The 23369-nt window shown below is 45.2% G+C and overlaps 1 protein-coding gene and 1 long non-coding RNA gene across 2 annotated transcripts in view; one reads left to right on the plus strand and one right to left on the minus strand.

The window, feature by feature from the left end:
* On the minus strand, positions 1-17063 carry LOC128341142 (uncharacterized). The gene is made up of 3 exons (XR_008314228.1): positions 16848-17063; positions 3710-3814; positions 1-122 (listed from the first exon to the last, which is right to left on the minus strand). It is a non-coding gene; the product is annotated as an uncharacterized LOC128341142 (long non-coding RNA).
* CARNS1 (carnosine synthase 1) overlaps positions 16586-23369 on the plus strand; it is a 39713-nt gene continuing 32929 nt past the window's right edge. The window contains exon 1 of the mRNA XM_053287239.1: positions 16586-16917. The gene's annotated coding sequence lies outside the window, so the exon portion shown is untranslated. The remainder of the gene's footprint in view (positions 16918-23369) is intronic.

Below are 23369 nucleotides of genomic sequence, written 5' to 3' on the forward strand. Positions count from 1 at the left end.
TGGTGTTGCAATATTGATACAATTTGTTTATTTTTTTCTTTTGATAATACTTTCTGCCCATTGTGGCAGAGTTCAAAAGTAAGCAGGTACTTTAGAATCACTGCTCCTGAATGGCTCCATCCCTGAAAGCAAATAGAGAGAACACTGAAACAAATACAGGTTCAAGAAAAGCACAACTTGCAAGCATCCCATGTCTAAATTCCTTCCTCTTAAAGCTGAATAACGACGATTGCAATGGTGGATTGTGTTCTGTGTACAGTTGTGCTGCTAGTAATGTTTAGGTCTGCTTCCATAAAGGCAAAAATTATGCTGTGTTTTTAGTTAAAGAAAGGAATTTGTTTTGAACCAGGTGGTTTGCTTTTCTTAGGAATGTTCATGATACTATATGTAGTAATCTCACAGATTCATAGAGGCGGGTCTCACGATCAGTGAGACCCGCTTTGTCCAGGTTAGCAAGGAGAGTGGGCTAAGCCCGCTCTCTCCGCAGACAATCGGGGAAGCCCTGCCGGGGCAGCCGGATCAGCCGCCCACACGACTGCCGGCTCTGTGATGGAGCCAGCTGGGGCTGAGGAGTTCGGGGGCCGTGTGGCCCCCGGAAGCTCCAGCATGCCCTGCTTCAGCGCACAGGGCATGCTGGAGAGACCCCCAAGCCGGGAGGCTGTTTTTAAGCCTCCCGGCCAGGGGTCTACTCGTGAGTAGCCATGGCGCGAAGCCGCACCACAGCAACTCATGAGCAAACCTGGTTTAAGGGGAGGGTTACTTGAGCGGGTTACCCACTCAGGAACCACCGGGCTCGCAGCCGAGCCTGGTGGTTCACACGGTATGCAAAAATCGGGCTAGGCTCCCTTAGCCCGATTTTTGCAGACCATGTGAATAGCCTCATAGTATGAGAGGGTCAGAACCTAGTTGGAAATGGTTTTTGCAGACCATGTGAATAGCCTCATAGTATGAGAGGGTCAGAACCTAGTTGGAAATGGTACTGGGACATGCCCAGGTCCTGCCTCAACAGAACTGAAGGCAAAAATGCGGGACTGCACGACCAGCTAGTGATAGATAAACATGAACCGTGCAGTAGTGGCTGGTAGAATAGATAACACCTCTCAAGCAGGCACAGTTTTGAAAGTTACAAATTTCTTCTCTGTGGGGGAAACCCACCTTATACTTGTATATAACAAAACTGAAAAGACTGCAAAATTGAATAAATATCCATAATTATTTGAATATATACAATCACATGACCTCATATAATTTTCATGTGTTAATCACATAGATCTACTTGTGTAAATCACAAGAGTCACAAATCACCTGAATTCTAACATAACTAAAATAACAATTGCAAACATTGCATTGAGATAACCAGTCCTTGAGCTCCAGGTGATAAATAGAAATAAGAGGAGCTTGTTGTTTTGAGATAAAATGCAGGAATGTTGAGAATGAAGGTGTAATATAATTGCTAGTGAGCAGATCTGTGCAGAGTATCTGTATACGACAGAGCTGATGGGCTGGCCCGGGAAATTTTCAAACCCATTTCGATCATTCTTCCTCAGAGCTCCAAAGCTTCTAAACATACAAGATAAATACAAAACAATTCCATTATATTATAACAATTCAATATATTGTTGAGCTCTAGGAGCCGATCAATCATTGAATGTTTTGTCCTTCCGGTGAGATGTAGGAGGATAAAGTTGACTCCAAAAAATATTTTCGGAAGGAATTGGTAGGTAATAATGGATACATAAGGGGGAGGCTGTGGATGGTACTAAGATGTTAGCCTGGTAATGCAACTATTTTTGGAATTGTTTTGTATTTATCAAATAATTATGGATATTTATTCAATTTTGCAGTCTTTTCAGTTTTGTTATATACAAGTATAAGGTGGGTTTCCCCCACAGAGAAGAAATTTGTAACTTTCAAAACTGTGCCTGCTTGAGAGGTGTTATCTATTCTACCAGCCACTACTGCACGGTTCATGTTTATCAACAGAACTGAAAGCTAGCAAGAAGAAGGAAAATTCAAATAGTCTTAGGTAATGCTTGTCTTGGACATACCTACAACATAGACTTAGAGAAGTGTAATAAGAATTATCTTTCCTGGGAAACCCTTGGAACTATAGTTATGTAAGGGAAATTATGGAGCTGTAACAGAGAATTTTCATTTCCCTCACTAAACAAAAATTAATTTCCTATTATTTTTTTGGGGGGGGGAAGCTATGTCAGTTTAACTGGTATAAAACCAATACAAATTTGTGACCTATGTATATTAGTATACTCTAATAATAATTAATTTCTGAGGAAACATTAAGGCTAAGAGCAAGCCAAGCATCAGGTCAAGGTTAAAATTCTACTTCTGGTTTCTATATCTCTTCCCTCTTTGGCCTTCTCTGACTTGTCTTCTCTCTCTTTGTTTGCCCACTCTAATGTTCTGCTAATACTTTCCTCTTACCTAACATAGGAACATAGGAAGCTGCCATATACCAGGTCAGACCACTGATCCATCTAGCTCAGTATTGTCTACACAGACTGGCAGCGGCTTCTCCAAGGTTGCAGGCAGGAATCTCTCTCAGTCCTATCTTGGAGATGCCAGGGAGGCGACTTGGAACCTTCTGCATGCAAGCATGTAGGTGCTCTGCCTAGAGTGGCCCCATCCCCTGTCGGGAATATCTTACGGTGCTCACATGCAGTCTCCCATTCATATGCAACCAGGGCAGACCCTGCTTATCAAAGAGAAGAATTCATGCTTGCTACCACAAGTACATCCTCTGTTTCACAGCTCTTTACAGGGGTGGTCCAAGACATTTTGCTCCCTGAGATGAAAGGCAATCTCTCTCTCTCTCTCTCTCTCTCTCTCTCTCTCTCTCTCTCTCTCTCATACACACACACACACACACACCTGCAGCTAGGTGCTCAGCATTCTCAGGCCATACTGTCAGGGCAGCAGTGGCAACATATAAGAACATCCCTGCTGGATCAGGCCAAACATGGCCCATCTAGTACAGCATCCTGTTTCCCAGAGCAGCCCACCAGATCCTCTGGGAAGCCCACAGGCAAGAGATGAAGGTGTGCCCCCTCTCCTATGTTGCTGCTCCTGCAACTGGTATTGAGAGGCATATGAGCACTCTCAGACTATATCACCAAGTCAGTCAGTGGCGGCAGGGCCATGCCTAGCTCAAGTCAGGCAGAGTGGGGAGGAAGAAGTATGCCCCAGTGGGGTAAGAAAGGGTGTCTGTGGTGGTGGTGGTGGTGGTGGTGTCTAGCACTCACTGCCCTCTGTGCTTCCCCCACCTGAACCTTTAGTGACTGCCTCATCCTGTCTCATGGAAGGACCATCCCTTCCTCTTTTTGCTTCTCCTGGAGCTCCCTTCTCCAAGTTTGAGCAGAAGGTAGCTGTAGTGACTGTACAGCTGAAGCGCTTTACAAATAATATTAGTAATAATAACTTGTATTACTACTACTGAGACAATGAAGATTCCTCCTAACTAGATAAAGCCACTCCTGCTCTTCAGTTAATCCAATACTGGGCATATTTACACCACACAGTTCAACCAGTGCTAGGCTTGTTTCAGTGCCAGGGCTGCCAGTCAAGGCAGCCTGTGTGTGGCAGTTCTTTAAAGGGGAGCGGTGAGGTTCTCTAAAATAATTCTCAGTTTCTGCAAAAAGCAACCTATCCATGTGAATGTTCCCAACCAAATACATTTTCCCCACCACGGTACCTCCATGCTGACAGGAAATCTACATCGGTTGAGTTTCTTGTTGGCTATGTTAGGAGCCCTGCCAGAGGGGAGGAAAGGCTGGTGACCACATGGTATCATCATATCCTATATTAGATAGATAGATAAATCTTTATTGTCATTGTCCTGTGCAGAACAACGAGATTGAAAAGAATCTACAACCACTACTACAGGACCTAACAAGAATAATCTAAACATATACCCATACGCCCCCCTCCCATCAACCCACTAAAAACCCACTAAAAAACTCTCAGAACTAAATACAAAAAATATTCCCTAAGCTGGCATTTATTTTGTGTGTGTGAAAAGGGTAAAAGGACAGTGCTTCTCTGTGTGTATTAGGGTCTGCTGAATTGGGCGATTTTGATTTAGGTATGGAAGATTACTTTTAATCCTTGACTTCTCTGCTTGGACAAGTGATTGATTTATCACTTCTTTGGCACTTTTAATATGCAGCATGTTTAATGATCCTCATCTCATTTTTCCAACAGCAGTCCTATGTGTCAGATCTCCATTACTCTCATGTTTTTTCAGACGCAGAACAGAATGATGGGACACAGGCTTGAGGTAATGGAATGAATGAGACTGTAGGTCTTCAGGGTTGCCAGCCTAAAGTTTCTCCATTGGAATCGCCCTAGGCCAAATTGGAAGGGCAGTATAAAAATGCAATAAATAAATTGGGCCACAATGACTCATAGTATACAGTATACCATTGTTCGGAAACTGGTTGAAATACTTGTTCAAAGCTGCCACACAGGCAGAGACAGAAAAAGAGTCTAGTCTCCTTGCCAGATCTTGAAACAGAGATCTGAATTCCTCTCAGACCACCTCTGACTAATAGAGTCAACTTCTATCACACCCCCACACCAAGAACAGAGCAAAGGAGGCTTGGATTGGAATGTCTCTTAGTCCGTGAATCTGAGAGCCCTGTGCTCTTCCTCTCTGTCTCCTGCTCCTCCCCACCTCCAATCTCTAGGTCCAGTTCAGTCCCCAGCAGTATTACTTGTGAATGCTGAAATCTTGGAACACCCAGATTTATGATGAGGAGTGGTGCTTCTGATGGTGACAATCCCTTTTGTCTGCACCCAAGATGACACCTGATCTCCAGCCCACTCGTATTCCAGGCTTCCCAGGGAGCCTGACTGGGTATCTTAGCCAACATTTTGACTTATGTAAATGCCAGCAGCATTTCCAAATGGGCTTGTCGATCTGCACACCTCCAACAGTCAATTAATACAGGAAGCAAATGTGCAAAACAACCAAAACCCCATCAAATAACACAATAATGCAGTAGGACATGAAATTGAGGCAGGGGGTGCGATTTAACAACATATTTGGGCACACTTATTCTCTACATGCCACTGGCTACTCCATTCTAACTCAGTTCCCAACCCTATGACATGGCAAGGAGTATAGTATCAGCATTGGCTGGGAAAGGAATTGTGCACAACACAACAAATCTGAAAACACAGGCAGTGTTCGGCCACAATGCAAGACAGCTATGTGCAAGGACAGGGGAGAGATGGCAGTGCATAAAGCCTGGGGGTATTTCCTCTACAATAGTTTTCTTTACAGCTGATCGGAACAGCCACTTTTCCTTCTTATTTCCATTTATATCCAACCCAACCCTTCCTCTGAGGAGTTCAGGGTGGTCTAAGGGGCAATTATCCTGGGAGACAGGTACAGCTGCAAGGTAGTGGCCAGCTATCAGGACAGAGGGGATTGGGACCTGGATCTCTGCAGTCCTCATCCACCACAATGGCATTTTAACCACTTACTGTACATAAGTTTGCTTGTTCAGCAGCGACCAGTATCATGGCAATGAAAATTGAAACTTTCCAGCTGTGTACACTTCTCTCCTGCCTTTATTTCTATGGCCTTTATTTCTAATGGGACAACGTCTCAGAGCTTGAACGTTTCCCAATGCAAGTTGTAATATATTTTGCTCCATTCCTGCTGTTCTCTATATCAGGGGAGTCCGGTTGTCTTTCCCCTCAGTACCACAAATTTCAAGGCCAGCTGATATAAAATCAAGCATGCATCCTCTGTTACCAAAGATACTCCTACCTATCAAGAATGGAGCTGAAAAAGCTGCTGGCCATTCTGTATTTACTAGGAATGCAGATCTACCACTTTGCCCTAGCATCAACAGAATCCAGCTCCCCTTGTAGACCCAGTATCTGTAAGACCCAAGCACTGTGCTTAGTTCTTTCTTCCCTGCTTTCTTCCCAAAGCCACGCAAGCCTGACTGTCTCTGTGCTGTTTACATCAGTCAGCCATTTTGAGGTCTTTTGTCCAAAGATATTTTTGTCTTAAATGGGATCACATCCTGCCTTGCGAAAACATTGGCCTCAAAATTTTCCATTCTCGTGGCTTTTGTGATTACTGTCTTAGTGTTTGTTCAGATTCTTGTGTTGTGAATGAGCCCTAAAGCAAGTGCGGATAAATGTGCTGGTTGGCCTGGAGAGCCTCCAACTTTACGCAGAGGCAGAATGCAACTCCCAAAGCACTGCAAATCCCTAAGCCTTATTCCCATGGTCAATGTGACTCTTCTAAGTGCCCAAGGGAGTTATATAATGGGCATTTGTGGCAATTCTGACTATTTTAAACAGTGAGGACTGCCACTCTGGTTCATCTGACCCAATATTCTGTCTTTGGCAGTGGCCAATCTTTGGTATTACAGTGGAAATGTGCAGCAGCACAAGGCTATTGCTACACACTTCATCTGGCCGTCCACATACCACTATGACAGTCCAGGTCAATTCTGCCAGTCCTCAGAATCAGCCTGGGAATGAAGAAGAAGGGAACATAGGAAGCTGCCTCATACTGAGTCAGACCATTGGTCCATCTAGCTCAGTACTGTCTACACTGACTGGCAGGAGCTCTCCAAGGTTCAGGTAGGAGTCTCTCCCAGCCCTGCAGATGCCAGGAAGTGAACCTGGGACCTTCTGTATGCAAGCAGATGAGCTACAGCCCCATTCCCTATGGATAATATCTTACAGCAGACAGTGCTCACATGTACCGTAAAACCAGCTCTCCTTCTCATTAGGGGGGGAACCTTTTATAGGGTTCTCCCTACTACAGAGTTCTAATACCTGGAAAGCTTTAGTTTACCAGGTAGACAAAAGGGGAATTCCAGCTAATGACTTGAAGAGGGTGTGGTTCTGGTGGTGGCTATTCAGAGAACACATGGAACAAAAGGGCTCTATTGCATTGAACTGCAATAGTACTTTAAATTTGGTTGCATTCTGGAGTATTTTTCCTTGTTTCTCAGGGGATTCTTTAAGCTAATAGACTCCTTTGCTGTGTCCAGAAATCTAGCTTCATAAAGAATGCATGGAATTCACTGGAGGTGTGGTGCACGCATCACGTTTTGCTAGGCAGCTTTTGCACTGGTTCAGTTTCTGCATGACACAGCTACCTGATTCAATCAGAAGTCAGGTTTTCCCTCCTGACACCAAATACTAGTCAATGCTCTGCTTCCTTTCCTACTACAGAAAGCCAGAGTTTCCCAAAGAGGAGAGGAGAGGCTGTCTGGTAACAATTTCAGAATTCACATATTCAACCAACCTCAGGAGTGATTTGGTTGTGCAAAGGGGCACAGCTATATTTTAAACCAATGCACAGATTTGCACCTATGATGAAATGTTCTTATATTGTTGACCTTTGTGGTGACATTTATGGGACAATAATTTTTCGGTTTCAAATCTGTTGCTTGCACTAGGTATCTCCTACCCTTTTTTATTATCTGAATATATGTCTCATTTCCCTGTTCATATCAGTTCCCTTTTTTCATATCATTTATGATCCCTGATCCTTCTCATTCAACTCTTTTTATAAGCCAGGTGAAGCTCTGAACTCCTCTATCTTCCCCACGCAGAAGCTGATGCACAAATACCATCACTTCTGTTGTCCTTTTCTGTGTATCAGTGAGCGGTTGATATATAAGCATGTCAAAAACACTGGAAATTGAGTCTGTGCATGCTCGGTGTCTAAATCTGTACTTGAAAGGGAGACAGATAGGTAATAGAAAATGTGTATGTAGGGAAGCAATAGTCCATATATATGTTCAAATATCATGAAGGGAAGAGTTTTATTTACTGGTCATGTGTTTTGTTTGAGAACCCTATCTATCACACAATAGATAACCTACTTATAGCCTCACCTACTTCACAGGGTTGTTGTGAGGAGAAAACGCAAGTATGTTGTAGTACACCACTCTGGGCTCCTTGGAGGAAAAGCAGGATATAAATGTAATAATAATAATAATAGTAGTAGTAGTAGTAGTAGTAGTACTAGTAAGGATACCACTCATGATCATCAGAGATACTGCTTGTGGGCACATTCCTTTTCAAAGAACTGCTGTAACATCAGGGTAATAACATCAGGGTTATTACATAGTGCAGTTTTGTTTTTTACTACTGGTAAAAAAGCATGTGAGGTTTGATCATGGAAATGATCTCATGTGCACCACAGCCATTAAAATTTCTGCTTATAACTATCATGGTGCTTGTTAATACCAGAGTTTGGGCCAACCAAATAATAATAATGATGATGATTGGCAGGAGATTTAGGGCAGACAAACAAAAATGCTTCATGCAATGCTTACCTAGCTTATGGAACTCGCTATTACAAGATGTGGTGACCACTAGTTAAGACAGCTTTAAAAAAGAATTGCACAAATTCATGGAGGATAGATCATTAGCCATGACTGCTAAATGCAATGTATTCATGTTCAGAGGTAATGTACCTGAATGCTAGGAACTGGGGACAACCAAGGGAGCTAGGGATACGGAGTAATTTCTCTGAAGTGGGAATTCTATCTGAATGTCAGGGTTCCTCCCAAGGAGGAATGTTGGAGAATTTTCTCAGTTGGTTTCTTCAACTAGAAGGTGTCCACATGAGCAGCCCTACCCAGGCATGCACAGCCCTTCCTGGATAGGGTTGCTCATAAGAACTGCCAGGATCGAGGCCGATTCTGGTGCTGCCATGCTTGGTAGCCGGCTATTCCGCCGCCCCCTGCCAGGCTTTTATTGAGGTAAGAGGGCATGTGCACATCCTCTTACCTCAGTCTCTGATCATGTGATCCCCGAGCAGACACAGAGCTGGACTCCTAGAGTGTCTGGCTTATGCGGAAATCCCCCAATGCATGACACTCCTTGCATGGTGCATTGTGGGATTTTTGGAGACCAGGCTGCGTTTCCCCATCCTTCAGAACACAGTGTGGCCTCAGAACCACACCAGATCATCGGAGAAGATAGGTACCCTCCCCACCCCATTTAAAGTGTGCACATCCTCTAGGTTTCTTAGAAGCATCTGGCTGGCAAGCATTGGAAACAGACAGTTGAACCAAACGATCTGATACAGCAGAGCTTTTCTTAAGTTCTTATTCCATGAATACACTCCTGACAAGAGTTTAACACATTAGTGGTATACTATTGGTGTCGTAACTCTTGAATAATCATTATGTACATGAAAGTGAACCAGTGATGTGCAGGCATCAGGAGAGGTTGCTCATCCTTAAAGCCAAATGAGTCCTAGCTGATGCGCACGTGTCTCCGAGACTCTTTTTCAGATGAAGTATACCAGCAATTACCAGGTGTTGGGGACAACAACAGAGGGTAGCTTCCTTCATCATGTCCTGCCTGAGAGCCTTTCAGAGGTATCTAGCTGGCAACTACAGTTGACACACAGGCCACAATCCAGAAAATGTCTTATATGACTCATGAGTGACATTTCTTTATATTTTCTTTTGGAACAGCAGGTCCTCATGCAGTATCAGAGGCATCCTCATAAGAACAGCCCTGCTGGATCAGGCCCAAGGCCCATCTAGTCCAGCATCCTGTTTCGCACAGTGGCCCACCAGATGCCGCTGGAAGCCACAGACAGGAGTTGAGGGCGTGCCCTCTCTCCTGCCATTACTCCCCTGCAACTGGTACTCAGAGGCACCCTGCCCTTGATGCTGGAGGTGGCCCACAGCCCTCCGACTAGTAGCCATTGAAAGACCTCTCCTCTATGAAGTCATCCAAACCCCTCTTAAAGCCATCCAGGTTGTTGGCTGTCACCACGTCCTGTGGCAGAGAGTTCCACAAGTGGATCACGCGTTGTGTGAAAAAGTACTTCCGTTTGTTGGTCCTAGACCTCCTGGCAATCAATTTCATGAAGCGACCCCTGGTTCTAGTGTTGTGTGAGAGGGAAAAGAATCTCTCTCTCCCCACTTTCTCCACACCATGCATGATTTAATAGACCTCTATCATGTCTCCCCGCAGTCGTCTTTTTTCTAAACTAAAAAGCCCCAGGTGTTGTAGTCTTGCCTCATAAGAAAGGTGCTCTAGGACCTCCTATTTGACTCAGCCAGTCATGTGGTTCTCCTAAATGACTGGCCTATTTTAACTAGTGTTCGAGACTAGATGAACTTTTGGGATCATCTAGCAAGATACTACATTTATGTTCTCATAAAGACTAATTGTGCAAGAGGACAACTTTGGCCTTGAACTAGTTCTTTTTGCTTAGCATTTGACAAAGATGGTGGAGTAAAGTAACTGTAGTTGCAAGATTTAAGGTTTCTGTTTTTGTTTTCATGGTGGTGCTGCTGAATCCAGCAAAAGGGCTTAGTTGTTTACAAATATGATTAAGTTTCCTAACTCAAAAGTATTTTACAAGATACAAAAATGAAATGATGGAAATGAATCCTTTTTGATAATATAATTATTGCCACTCTACACACAAAGATTCCACATTCTTTTCAAAGAGTGGTATTCATTAAGGAAGACAAAAATAGTTCAGAACATTTTGCAAATCATATAAGCAGTAGGTTTCCAACTGTAAACAAAGGAATGGATCTGATGTCATATTATCCACCTTATTAAACAGAGGCAGAACAGAGCACTCTACTTATCACCTGTACCTATTGTGGGCATCTGCTTATACTAAACAAAAGCAGTCACAAATGTCCATATATGGCAATGATTAAAGCTACTGCTTATGATGTCTACCACTTATATTTGGCACAATTATGTGTGATGTCAAACATATTAGGAGGAGGATATAGGCTGCTGCCCTGAAAGAATTCTGTGGATTATACTTGTATCTAGGTGCTAAAGCAAAGTTCCCCAGCCCTCTCTCAGAGAACTTCAATTTCTAGTGTTCTTTAATGTCAGTCCCCTGCCTGACATTACAGTTAAAGTGGCTTAGGCTTGTAGCATTTACAGGGTGTTAGGGATGTTGCCAGTCTGTTGTAGAAAGCCTAACCTGCTATGTCCATGGAGTGCATCTGAGAAGCTACCTGGCATAATGCAGACCTTATGTAAAGTAAGATTTACTGAATAAAGGGATTTACACGCAAGCAAGAGTGCACAGGATTGCACAATTAGCAATATATTGTACATGAGAGTCTATAACCCTATTCACGTTATGTTCAATGTACATAAAATTTGTGCACAGTGTATACAGATGTAATTATTCACACACTGTGTTCAGTGCATGCACAGCAGTACACTTCCAATCCATACCTTGAATTTGAGGGGGCCTATACCCAGGTTCACTTTTGAAGTGAACTCATGTACAGTCCTTCACACAGCATGTACACATGTGTACAGATATATGTACGTATGCACAACACAATGTGTGAATAGGGCTTGTGTCAAGAACCTTTATGAAATGGAAAGAAAGTGGGGGGGGGGACTGTTAAGGGCTTCTTCTTTATCAGCATATGATGTTGATGCTAAGGATGTTTCAAAATTCTCTGTAACTAGAAGAGTTCCATAGAACTCTCTTACTGTGCTCCTTAACATTTAGTACTGGCTACTATGGTTAACAGGATGGACAGCCAGTTTGAGTCTATGTGATAGATGTCTCCCTTTCTTTTAACTTCTTATTCCTGTATTTTAAAAATAGTTGTGGAGGTGAACTTTGAAAAGGGAACCATACCTAAGCTGATGAAGTAATAAAAGTATGAAAGAATATCCTTTCATTTTGAATAGTGCTCAATCATATTCATAGCTTTTTCCTGAGAAATTGGTAGCTTTGGCTAAACTGCTCAGGGGCAAAGATAGCATACAGTCCATTCCTAATGTCTACAGTGCAAGCCCCATTGGGCACAGTAAAGAAAGCATAGAGTAATCCCCATCTCGTCACACATTGTATGCCACATTTCTTTAAATGGGGCATACAATGGAGAAGATCCTGATGTCCTTGAAGCCTATGAATGTCCTTGAAGCCTATGAATTACCAACTGTCTTGCAACAAGAATGGCAAACAGGGAGCATAAAGCGGGGTGGGAATGCAGGCTACTATTCTGGGGCAAGTACTACACTGGAATACATTGACCCCTGTGATAAACTTTATGAAGTTAAGTCAGGCCTTGACAAATTGTCATTGGAACTAGGAGTCAGTCTAAAAATTTAGGAGCTGGATAGTGGTGTTTCCCACCGGTTTGGATGGAAAATCTCAAATCTCAACTGGCCCCCAACCAGCATGACATCAGAGATGTGCCAGGCCTTCTCACTGGATCCAAGAGCTGTCTGTCCTGGGAACAGGAGGACAGCCTTCTTCCTCTGTAATGGCTATACAAATAGAGGGCCTGGCCAGGGTTCACCATTTCCCATCTTCTAACGGGTGTTCCAGGGAAGAAACTGTAGAAATTAATGCTCTCTCAGCCAAGGACCTGCCTACTGCTAGGCTAAGGTAAAACTCAGTGCTAATTAGTTAGTTAATGTTTTTGTATTTTCTTTTGAATTCCTGTGTGCCTTCCTTTACTTCCAGTTCCTCCTATTTCTCCCAGTTCCTTATTCTGTGTGCAACCCTTGTTTCTTAATAAAATTCATATTTCAGCGTGGTGTAGTGGTTAGAGTGCTGGACTAGGACCGGGAAAACCTGAGTTCAAATCCCCATTCAGCCATGATACCTGCTGGGTGACTCTGGGCCTGTCACTTCTCTCTCAGCCTAACCTACTTCACAGGGTTGTTGTGAGGAGAAATGTATGTATGTAGTACACCGCTCTGGGCTCCTTGGAGGAAGAGCAGGATATAAAATGTTAAAAAAAAACCTGAGAGCCAGCGTAGTATAGTGGCTAGAATGCTGGACTAGGACCAGGGAGACCTGAGTTCAAATCCCCATTCAGCCGTGATACTAGCTGGGTGACTCTGGGCCAGTCACTTCTCTCTCAGCCTAACCTACATCACAGGGTTGTTGTGAGGAGCAACCTAAGTATGTAGTACACTGCTCTGGGCTCCTTGGAGGAAGAGCGGAATACAAAATGTAAAATAATAATTATATTTTTATTATATCATATTTATATTATTATATTAAATCATATTTATAATATAATATATATTATTATATTTATTAATAAAGTTCTTGTTTATTAAGCCACTTAGAAGTGGCTTCAGCCTGGTTTAAAAGGTTCTGGAAGGTTACTTGCAAAACGTCTCCCCATGTGCCTCGTAAGGTTATGTGCGACTGTTGAGTTGTCTTCAGAATAATATATTGTTGTCTTGAGCTGGGTTGTGTGGGCTCCGGCTGTACAGTGCCTGTAAGCCCCAAGTCGGACAGTTCTAGATTGTTGAAGCCGTGTCTAAGCCTGGTCAGTGGCTTGAGATCAGTCTTCAACTGGTGGCAGCCTACCTCAAAGGAGAGACATGCTCCTAGATTGGGATCAGAGCAACCTCTCTACTAAGGGTAGATCCCAAGAAAGCAGAGAGTAACCCCCATCTCGTCACATCCAGTAACACCTCAGTTCAGCTGCCCCTGCCCTTCCTCAGCTGCACACGTTTGCTACAGAACTGTCCCTCTCCGTAAGAGCTCCAGGTCCCGGCTCCAGAGACAGGTTGTACGGCTTTGGAATCCAGCATTTCCCCTGTGATGTTACGAAGCATGTTTTCAGCTTTCAAACCGCACCTTTCTGCTGTTCAAAGGTCACAGCAAGGAGTTGCAGACACATTTTAAATTGGGTGTGTCTTGAGCAAGGGCATAGCAAGGTGGGAGTGGGCCCAAAGGCAAGATTTTAAAATGCCCCCCCCTCACTGAAGTTCAGATCATGAAGTAAAGAAATCTTAAATGAGGCTGAATAGTGATAACAAAAAGCATATGCCACAATAGAACATCATCCTAAATTAGTTTTAAAAAGGTTTTGTAAATTGTGGACAATGCAAGTCATTTAATGGAACTAGAGAAAGACATGCTGTTCTGGTAGCTCCAGGTCTTAAGACGCACATCAATTTCAGAGGATGAATACAACTGAAGGAAGCCCGGGTGGGTGCATGGCTGGGGGAGTCAGTCATGTGACTTGCCTCTGGGAGGCCCTCCCCCAAGGCAGTGGGCCCCCAGACAACTGTCTCCCCTTGCCCTATTATAGTTACACCCCTGGTCTTGAGAAAGAAGGGGACCTGCAGGCAATGCAATATGGAAACACAGGCTCCAGCCCCAACATAATGGGAATCATTGCACCACTTTATTCATGGACACCAAGAGTGTGCAATTTATTTATTTATTTGTTTAACTGATTGATTGATTGATTGACCGCCCTTCCAAAAATGGCATAGGACGATTTACACCAACCTTCATTCAACAGATGAATGAAGTGTAATATTTCCTTGCTAGGTCCACTGCTAGATTCTCTCTGGTGGACTAGGAGGTTTGAAACCCATACATTGCTAGCAGTCAAAGGCAGTTCCCCCATGAGGCAAGGTGAGGCAATGAGTGTGCCACAGGGCATTGAGTGTGGGCAATCCTTCCCCACACTCTGACCCTGGACATCAGCTATCCCCACCTCTCCTTCTCCACTGCCACTGCTCTAGACTACAGGCTTTCCCGACCCTCTCAGTTACCACACCCCTGCCTTCCCACTTCCACACGGGCCCACCCCTGCCTCCCAGATGCTGCCCTCTTCCACCTCAGCACCAGTGTTCTGCGGCATCCTCCAGCAGTAGCGGCAGCTCCTTCACCAGCTGGCCACTCATCACCACCCACTGCAATGCTGTGCAAGCACCAACACACGCTCTCACACTTGCTTTCTCTCTCTCTCTCCCTTCCAGCACCAGCAAGTTTGGTACTGGCTCTCCCCAGAGAGCACACAGAGCTGGAGCTGGAGCTGGAGCAACATTGCAGAGCTGATGCATTGCTGCTGCAACACTGGTGAGGCAACATGGTGTAGTGGCTAGAGTGCTGGACTAGGACTGGGGAGACCCGAGTTCAAATCCCCATTCAGCCATGAGACTTGCTGGGTGACTCTGGGCCAGTCACTTCTCTCTCAGCCTAACCTACTTCACAAGGTTGTTGTTGTGAGGAGAAACTTAAGTATGTAGTACACCGCTCTGGGCTCCTTGGAGGAAGAGCGGGATATAAATGCAAAATAATAATAATAATAACACCATAGGGGCCACAGAATCATCATCAGCCAATTACAAAAAGCAACTTTACTGGGAACAGCCTATATTCTGCGACGATATCTATAACAACAGCAACAACATCGACAATAAAATTCTGGTCCTTGGGAAGGACTCGATGGCTGGATAAAACAAACCAGTCAATAACACCTGTCTGGCGGTGTAAATAAATAAATAAATAAATAAATAATGGAGCATGCATCCAGCAGCAGTGGTCCTCATTTCTGCCAGCTGCAATAGTATGCAAGCACCAGGCTGTGTGCTCTCTCTCCCTCCCTCCAGCATCAAACTCATTGGTGCTGGAGGGGCAGGGTGGGGGCAAGCAACGGTGCCTGCACAGCCGGTGGTGACAAGAGGTCAGTTGATGAAGGAATCACCTCTACTGCCATAGCTGTATGAAAGTGCAACAGCAGCACACCCCAGAAGGCCAGAGTTGAAGGGGAAGAGGACAGCGCCTGGGCCATGAGACAGGGCTGGGACAGTGAGAGGGTGTGGTAGTAGCGCCAGCTATGACCGAGCAGGCACGGCCAGTGAGGGATAAGGGAGGTGGTTGTTTGCCTCAAGCAGCCAATGGTATCAAGCCAGAGCTTGATACCAAGCTCTGGTATAAGCTTATCAGTTATAAATATGCGGGTAACTGGCATCTCACTAAGAGCCCTGTGGCCCTTAAAGGCTCTTCAGCATGGCACAAGCTTTCTCAGGCTACAAGCCACTTCATCCAATGCACAAGTGTTCCTCTCAGATGACAGACATATGTACATGGCTGCTACAGAGGGGAGCACTTGTAAACAGTGGGGCCAAAAGCACATGCCATAGGTACTGTGACATTTCTGTGTGACATTTCTCGGCAATGCTTGAACAACTTTCCACAAGTGTGGCACCTAACTTAACCTTAACAGTGCATGGTGCTAAGTGCTGGAGAGAGGCCAATGCCCCCAGGAGCTGGTTTTGAATATAAACACCTAAACAATGTTAAGCCACTGTAGTAGTTTTGAGAAAATGCTGGGTTTGGCACAGGAAAGTCCAGTTTCTTTCTAATCCCCTCAGCTATGAAGCTCCTTGGGAAGGTCAGAGAATTGTGATTTGGGGGATGGGGCCGGTACTAAGGTTCTGGGAGCCCCTGGAGGGAGGCAGGGCAGGATTCAAAAGTTAAACATAAACAAAGGGCTATCTTGTACAGGGTAGAAGGCTTGGGCTGTCTTCCTCCTCTTCCAACCTGTAAAATGGGAATATGAACCTCAACCCCACAGGGTTGTTGTGAGAATGAATGAAATCGCCACGGGAAAGGACCTCGCATGCCTTAAAAGAGGTCTGTGGAGCGATGGACAAGCATTTGCGGCATATCCCCGGGAGCGGAAGGGTCCTTCCAATAGGAAATTCCTCGGCTCTCACGCTCGCCCTCCCCCGCCCGCAGTCACTGTGGTGGCAGAAGGAATCCCTCCCACCGACCCTTTGCATACCGCTGCTGCGGCTCCATCCCTCACAACAATCCCAGCCCCCTCGTGCACAATTACGCTCCCGCGCATCCACACGCTCTCGCTCCCAGCACGTCGGCGCGGGTCTCTCCCTCCTCGGTCAATGGCTGTGGGTGTCTCTGGCGACTGCCCGCCTTGCCCCGACGGTTGATAAGCTGCCCGGCCTCACTGGGCATGCCCGCCCCGGTTCTATATAAAACCCGTCTGAGTTAATCCCTGGACATTCCCCGGCTCCTTCCACCCCGCCCTCTCGGATTGTACCGGATCGCGCTGCTTGTCCTCGGCATCATTCAGAGGTTTTCTAGAGCTGTTGCTGCTGCGTCGCAACAAGGTAAGGGGAGGGGGAGCGGATGAGGGCGGGGGGTCGTGATCCTTCCCCTGCTCTGCTGCACCCGTCCGGCTTCCTGCCGGACTGGGGCCCAGATCAGTGCTTGGGGGAGGGGGAAACAGAGCTGGAGTCGGGGGACTGCGAACACAAGCCTGTTGCTCAAAGGCTGGGAGAGAAAGAGGGTCGGGGGAGGGCGCGACCACGTGCGTGTATGTGTGTGCGCGCGCCCGCGCGCGCCCTGGAGGAATTGTTGCTGTGTGCCTGACGAGGATGGAGGGAGTGACATTCCCGTCTCGTTAAAGTCCACGGCAAAACTCCCAGGGCTTGTAACGGACCTGGACTGCAACCTGTTATGTGCGCGCCTACAAGTTGCTGCAGCGCCGCCGCCGTAGCAGAACTCTGCCGAGGGCCTCTCCGATCATCCTCCTGGCGCGGCGGGGCGGGGAGGGGAGCACAAAGCTCGGGGACGTGCGGGAAGGCAGCTCTGCGTGCTGTGGGGGCAGGGAAAGGGGCTTCTCAAGCTGCTTGCGGGGTCCCTGCTTGACCCGAAGCCACGCCCACACGGGCTGCCTCAGCCAATCCCCCTGCTCTGCCCCCTCCCCCTTTCTCAGAGAACCGGCTGGGGAATAAAAGCACCAAGTTCCGATGGACAAAAATGGATGGGTCACACTAGGCTCTCTGGCTGATGCAACTAGGCACTGCTTGGAGTGGAACCTACGAACGTCCGACGCTGTGAAGGCCACCCCAACATCATCGTCTCTCTTTTACCCTAGAAGAAGGCGCCTGAAACACGCGCATACACAATTCTGTCCTCGCCTTCCTTTGGAATCACCACTCCTCCCACACATAAACATGCCTACTTTCATTCTCCCCTCTTTGCGTGAGTGTTGACAAAAGGGGTGGTGCTGCTGAGTAATTTAAAGGATGTTGCCCGGCAGCTTTCTGCATTCACTGGGCACTATAATGCACTTTTTGCAAAGGAAATCGTCTCCCTGGACCCACAATAGAAAGCTAGCGGCCAGGCTTTCTGCACTGCTCACAAGGATTGCACAGTCAAGATGTGAGTAGGCGAAGGGTACCAGTGAATGGTGAAACCTGCCTCTCCCCCGCCCCCCATACAAGGACTTTGGGTTAAGGTTTGGGAAAGTTAAGAGGAGACTACTTTGGGGGTCAGAAACACTGCAGGGCCATCTGATCCCACAGATGAGCACAGTGAAGACATAGTATGCTGCTGCAGTTCAAGCTTTATGAAGGCCCTTGCTAAGCTCCAAAATTTCCAGGAATGGCCTGGAGTCTCCAAGAATCACTATCAATCTTCAGGTCACTCTTGAAATCAATCCTGAAGATGTTAATTGCTTGATATTGTGAAGGGAAGGAAAACTCTCTAGGAACAGCTTCAATCAGAGTTGGCAAGCCTAGCCCGGTCATATTCAGAGTTTTGGGTTGTGCACAAATATTTCTCTTCATATCCCTCACCATAACTATTGCCCAATATTCTTCCACCAAGTTCAGATAATGATCTGTCGTTTGATTCTGACTTCCGAATGGCAGGACCAACCCAAGGGAGGAGGCTTTTCACACGGGGCTTTTGAAGCCCTTTAACTCGCATCTCCTCCAGAATAGAGGGGGTTATGTTCACATAACGGCTAGATTTATGCCGAAGTCCCTGCGATTTATCAGGGAGCAGTTCGCACACAATTCGGGTTTTTCACTGTACATTAAGAGTGTGACGTGATTTATATCCAGGGTAAAAAAAAAATCCACTATTTGTGTCAGGTTTTGGGGACTACTTCGAGTTCGCAGCAAAGCCTCCCCGTAAACTTGCGGTAAAACCTGCTGTGAGTAAAAGCCCCTGGATGCTGGCAGTGGATGTTAGGGGCAGTATAGCAGAAAGAGTTAAGAAAGGACTGGCTTTTGGAGAAAGAAGTTAGAGCAGATGCACAAGTTGGGGAATGATGAGTTAACTTGTTATCTTTGCTACTGCCAGTGACTTGTTCTACTGTTAGTATGTAATCAGTTGGCTGTCCCATCCACTCTACACATTTTGCAGAATGAGGTGTTATAATTCCGGACTGCATATCAGAAAGTACACTTCAGGTGTGTACGTGGAGCGAGTGATTTTTTTTGGTGGGGGGGGATTTTAAAAAATGCTCTTCACATAACATGTACCCTGAAGGTAGTAAACTAGTGTGTCAGAAAGAAGGCTAGGCTGAACCTTTCTCTTAACTACATGCAAGAAAGGCTTTGAGGGACATTAAAAAAAAAATGTCGCCCAACCTATTCTCCATCTGCAGTCTAAAGTGGTACAGAATTCTACCACGCATGTGACATTGCCTTTGTAGCACCAGACTTGCTAGAGCATGGCTTTCAGATGGGGCCCTGAAGTGGGCAGTAGTGGCAGACAGGTATTTTTGTCTTCTGATGGTGGTACCTTCCCACAGCACAATGTCAAAAGGCACCTGAATCTTCCACACGATATGTAAATGGACTCTCATTGTGAAAGGGTACTGCTACTCCTGAAATTAAAAAAATGATGCAGGCTTAAAGCATGCACTGCCTTGCAACTGGAGCTGGAACAATGACTAGTCTTTCCCATGCTTGCATCCGGTGCTATCCTTTCCTGTAATAAAGACTAGGATTTAGAGTGAATTCACATTACTTGTCACTTGATAACTGGAGTCACCACCAGTAATTCCCTGAACATCTCAAACAATTATTGATTGATTGATTTGATTTATATACCGCCCTTCCAAAAATGGCTCAGGGCGGTTTACAACAAAATAAAAACAATTAAAACCAGCTAACAATTAAAATCAAATATAAAAACAGAATAAAACCAATTAAACAGTCAAACAGTTAAAAACCCTGGAAAACCAGGGCAAACATTTAAAACATTTAAAAACAATTTACAACAATTTAAAAACCCTGGAAAACCAGGGCAAACATTTAAAAACAATTTACAACAATTTAAAAACTCTGAAAGGCCAGGCCAAACAGATAGGTTTTAAGGGCTCTCCTGAAGGACAGTACTGATCTCGAATTACGGATTTCTGCCAGGAGTGCATTCCACAGCCCAGGAGCAGCTACAGAGAAGGCCCGCCTTTGAGTCGCCACCAGATAAACTGGTGGCTACTGGAGACGGACCTCCTCAGATGACATTAACGGGTGGTGGAGATCATGCAGAAGAAGGCACTCTCCAATATGTCATTTCCTGTTATCACTTTAGGTGACAACCAAACAATGGAGCAAGTTAAAGAGCTTATGAGTCAGTGAGGTCGTTCTCACGCTGGAGAGGTCTGCGGGAAGGCTGGAGCTGGCCTGCCTTCCCCAGCAGAGGATCATGGTCATCTTTGTCTTTGCCATACCACTACACGCCCACGCGAGTGGTGGCACAGCAAAGGCTGCTCTTTAGCAGCCGCTCTTCCCCCCTCAGTTCACTGCCACAAATGGCAGTGGGCCGGGCAGAAGCCTTTTTACCCCAGGAGTGGTGGTTCACACAAGTGCCACAGTTTCATTTTACCTTGCTAAAATGTCGGGTAAAAAGGTTGGGCTAGCCTCTTCTGGAGTAGCGATGAGCCCTTCGCTAGGCAACTCGTGTCCTTGAGAACAGCCTCTCTGATTGCCAATTGCCACTGTGGCAATGGCCTCCAGAGTCACTTTTGGAAATTCCAACAGAGTCGGTTCTCACAGCTTCACACAGATATGTAAAGTGGACACATGAAGCTGCCTTATACTGAGACAGACCACTGGTCCATCTAATAGTACAGTCTGCTAAGAATCACAGTGGTGCTCTGGTAAGCTGAGAGCCTTTAACTGGAAATGCGGGAGACTAAACAGGGGGCCCATATGCATACAAAGGCTCTTCCACAGAGCTGCGGACCCTTCCCATTCAGCTCTTTGTGGATAAGTGTACTAGTAAAAAGTTTATGGACTATTAACTTTTGCACATTTACGTGCAAGGCTGTCACATAAACCAACTTGTGAACATTCATCTTCAAATTCATTGGTTGTTGACTCCTGACTGTTCTCCCCAGGGAGAATGTCTACAGGTGTTCACATTGATTTTGCTGCTTTTGTCCAGACCAATTATTTGCTTAATGGTGCAGCAGGGAAATTACTTGACTAGCAAGCTAGGGGTTGCCAGTTTGAATACCCGCTGGTATGTTTCCCAGACTATGGGAAACACCTAATATAGCAACTATATAGGAAGATGCTGAAAGGCATCATCTCACACTGTGCAGGAGATGGCAATGGTAAACCCCTCCTGTATTCTACCAAAGACAACCACCGGGCCCTGTGGTTGCCAGGAGTCGACACCGACTCATCGGCACACTTTACCTTTACCAGCAAAATTGACAGAGTGAAGCTCTGTTCATTTGGTTTGATTCGATTTCTATACCAACCTCTCAAAAATGGCTCAGGGCAGTTTACACAGAGAAATAATAAATAAATACACATGCTCAAAGCAAATTTAATCTCTGTACATTCTAAGTCTGTATAATATATGCGCATTACAGTTATTTACACATTATGTTCAACACACGTAGGGTAGTATACTTCCTATCTGTTCCCTGCATTTGAGAGTTCACCCTGCGTTGTACCCAGGCCCACTATGAAAATCAATGCATGTATTCTCACAAAGATGTGCACAGATACCTGTACACATGTATAATGTAATGTATGAATAAGCAGTGAGACTAGACATGATAAGAATGGATCATCTGAATCTTTTCTAATTTAAGTAAGGCACTTTTAAATTAAGAAAAGATAAAAACACCAGTTGGGAGGATCCAAATCAAATCAGAGCGGCTGTGGTGGAGGAGAGCAATTAAAAATCTTTTCTCTTTCCCACAGGGCAAATATAAAGATGTCATACAGAGCTCTTTTCCCAAGTAAAGTATCCTATACAACCTTTACTCTCAGCATTCAGGATGCATGCAAACCTTCTTGCTTCGTAGTTATTTTAAGGATGTAAAATATGAGATGCCATTTAAGTGGTGCAGCGGGGAAATGCTTGACTAACAAGCAGAAAGTTGCCGGTTTGAATCCCCGCTGGTACTGTATCGGGCAGCAGCGATATAGGAAGATGCTGAAAGGCATCATCTCAGACTGCATGGAAGGAGGCAATGGTAAACCCCTCCTGTATTCTATCAAAGACAACCACAGGGCTCTGTGGGCGCCAGGAGTCGAAATTGACTTGACAGCACGCTTTACCTTTACTTACTTAAGAATAGGCTGCAGTGAACTTGCGGGAGGGGATTCCTTCTGAGTAAACCTGCATAGGATCTGGCTGCAAAAATGTGGGGTCAGGTGTTAGGCATTCATTCCTCACTTTCCCCCTTGGAATCCAATTTTATTTAGAATTCATTAGACTTGAAGCAAACCCTTTGTTTCCACTCCCTTGCAGATGTGACAGACTTGCCGCCAACCACCAAGTTGCATAAACAAATTAATGCAATCCCAAATTCCCAAACAACAGTTTATGAATTAAGATTCCATAACAATGAAATAGCAAGCATATCTGCAAATTTCTCATGCAGACATTCTCAGCTGTAACAACAGATCCACATGCTGGTTGTTTGGAGGACTCTTGACTTCATTTCCATTTTCCTTGGCATTTTGTATTAACAGTAGAGTAGAACAATTTGGTAACATCAAGAATTTATGGCTCACATTAGTTAGTAAAGTGAGCAATATATATGGCATGACCCATATCTCCCTCTCCCATTTACAGTTGCCAACTGATTTAAAAAAACAAAACTGGTCTCACCTGTTCTTATGCTCTTAACAGCAACTTGAGCTGTCAAAATCTGGTGAAGCTTTTCATGCCATGGAGATAAGCATTATCACCTGCTAATGTCAAGAGCACAGGGCTGGTAAAAAGTTGGCATCCCTCCCCCATTAGTATTTGTAACCCATCCATTTCAGTGTGCCTTGCTCAAGAACAGAACGTGGTGTAATGCACTTTTTGTGTCATTCACCGCATTTATAAAGTGCCAGTGCATACATCCTAAACACGATCCCTTGGCATGAGTGGAAGTTTGCCTGGGATACTCTGTTGGGAAAGGGGACTATCCCATTGCTTTTCAAAGGGAAGCAAGTCATTAAACTCAGTCCCAGAACAGTCTGCAATTTGAACTGGGGGGGGGGGGGGACTACTGCAGAAACTGAATGTGGGAAATAAACAGGATTTAACACCAAACTTCTGCTTGGGGAGTGTGAAATCTGCAGGATGCTTCTCATGGTAAATCCCTGCAGCAGCAAAACGCCTAGACAGTGCTTACACAAATGTAGCCAGTGCTTCCCCAAACACTAAAGGGTAGCTCTCTTTCCTGGTAACATTAAAGCAATTATTCTTTACCTCCTCTCTGCTATGTCCTGACTGATTGAGGTACATAGTGAACTGGAATTTAACACTCTGGCCAAGTGTATTCAGTTGCCCATTAAAGAGATGC

This window comes from Hemicordylus capensis, chromosome 1 (assembly GCF_027244095.1).
Source record: "Hemicordylus capensis ecotype Gifberg chromosome 1, rHemCap1.1.pri, whole genome shotgun sequence".
Lineage (NCBI taxonomy): Eukaryota > Metazoa > Chordata > Lepidosauria > Squamata > Cordylidae > Hemicordylus > Hemicordylus capensis.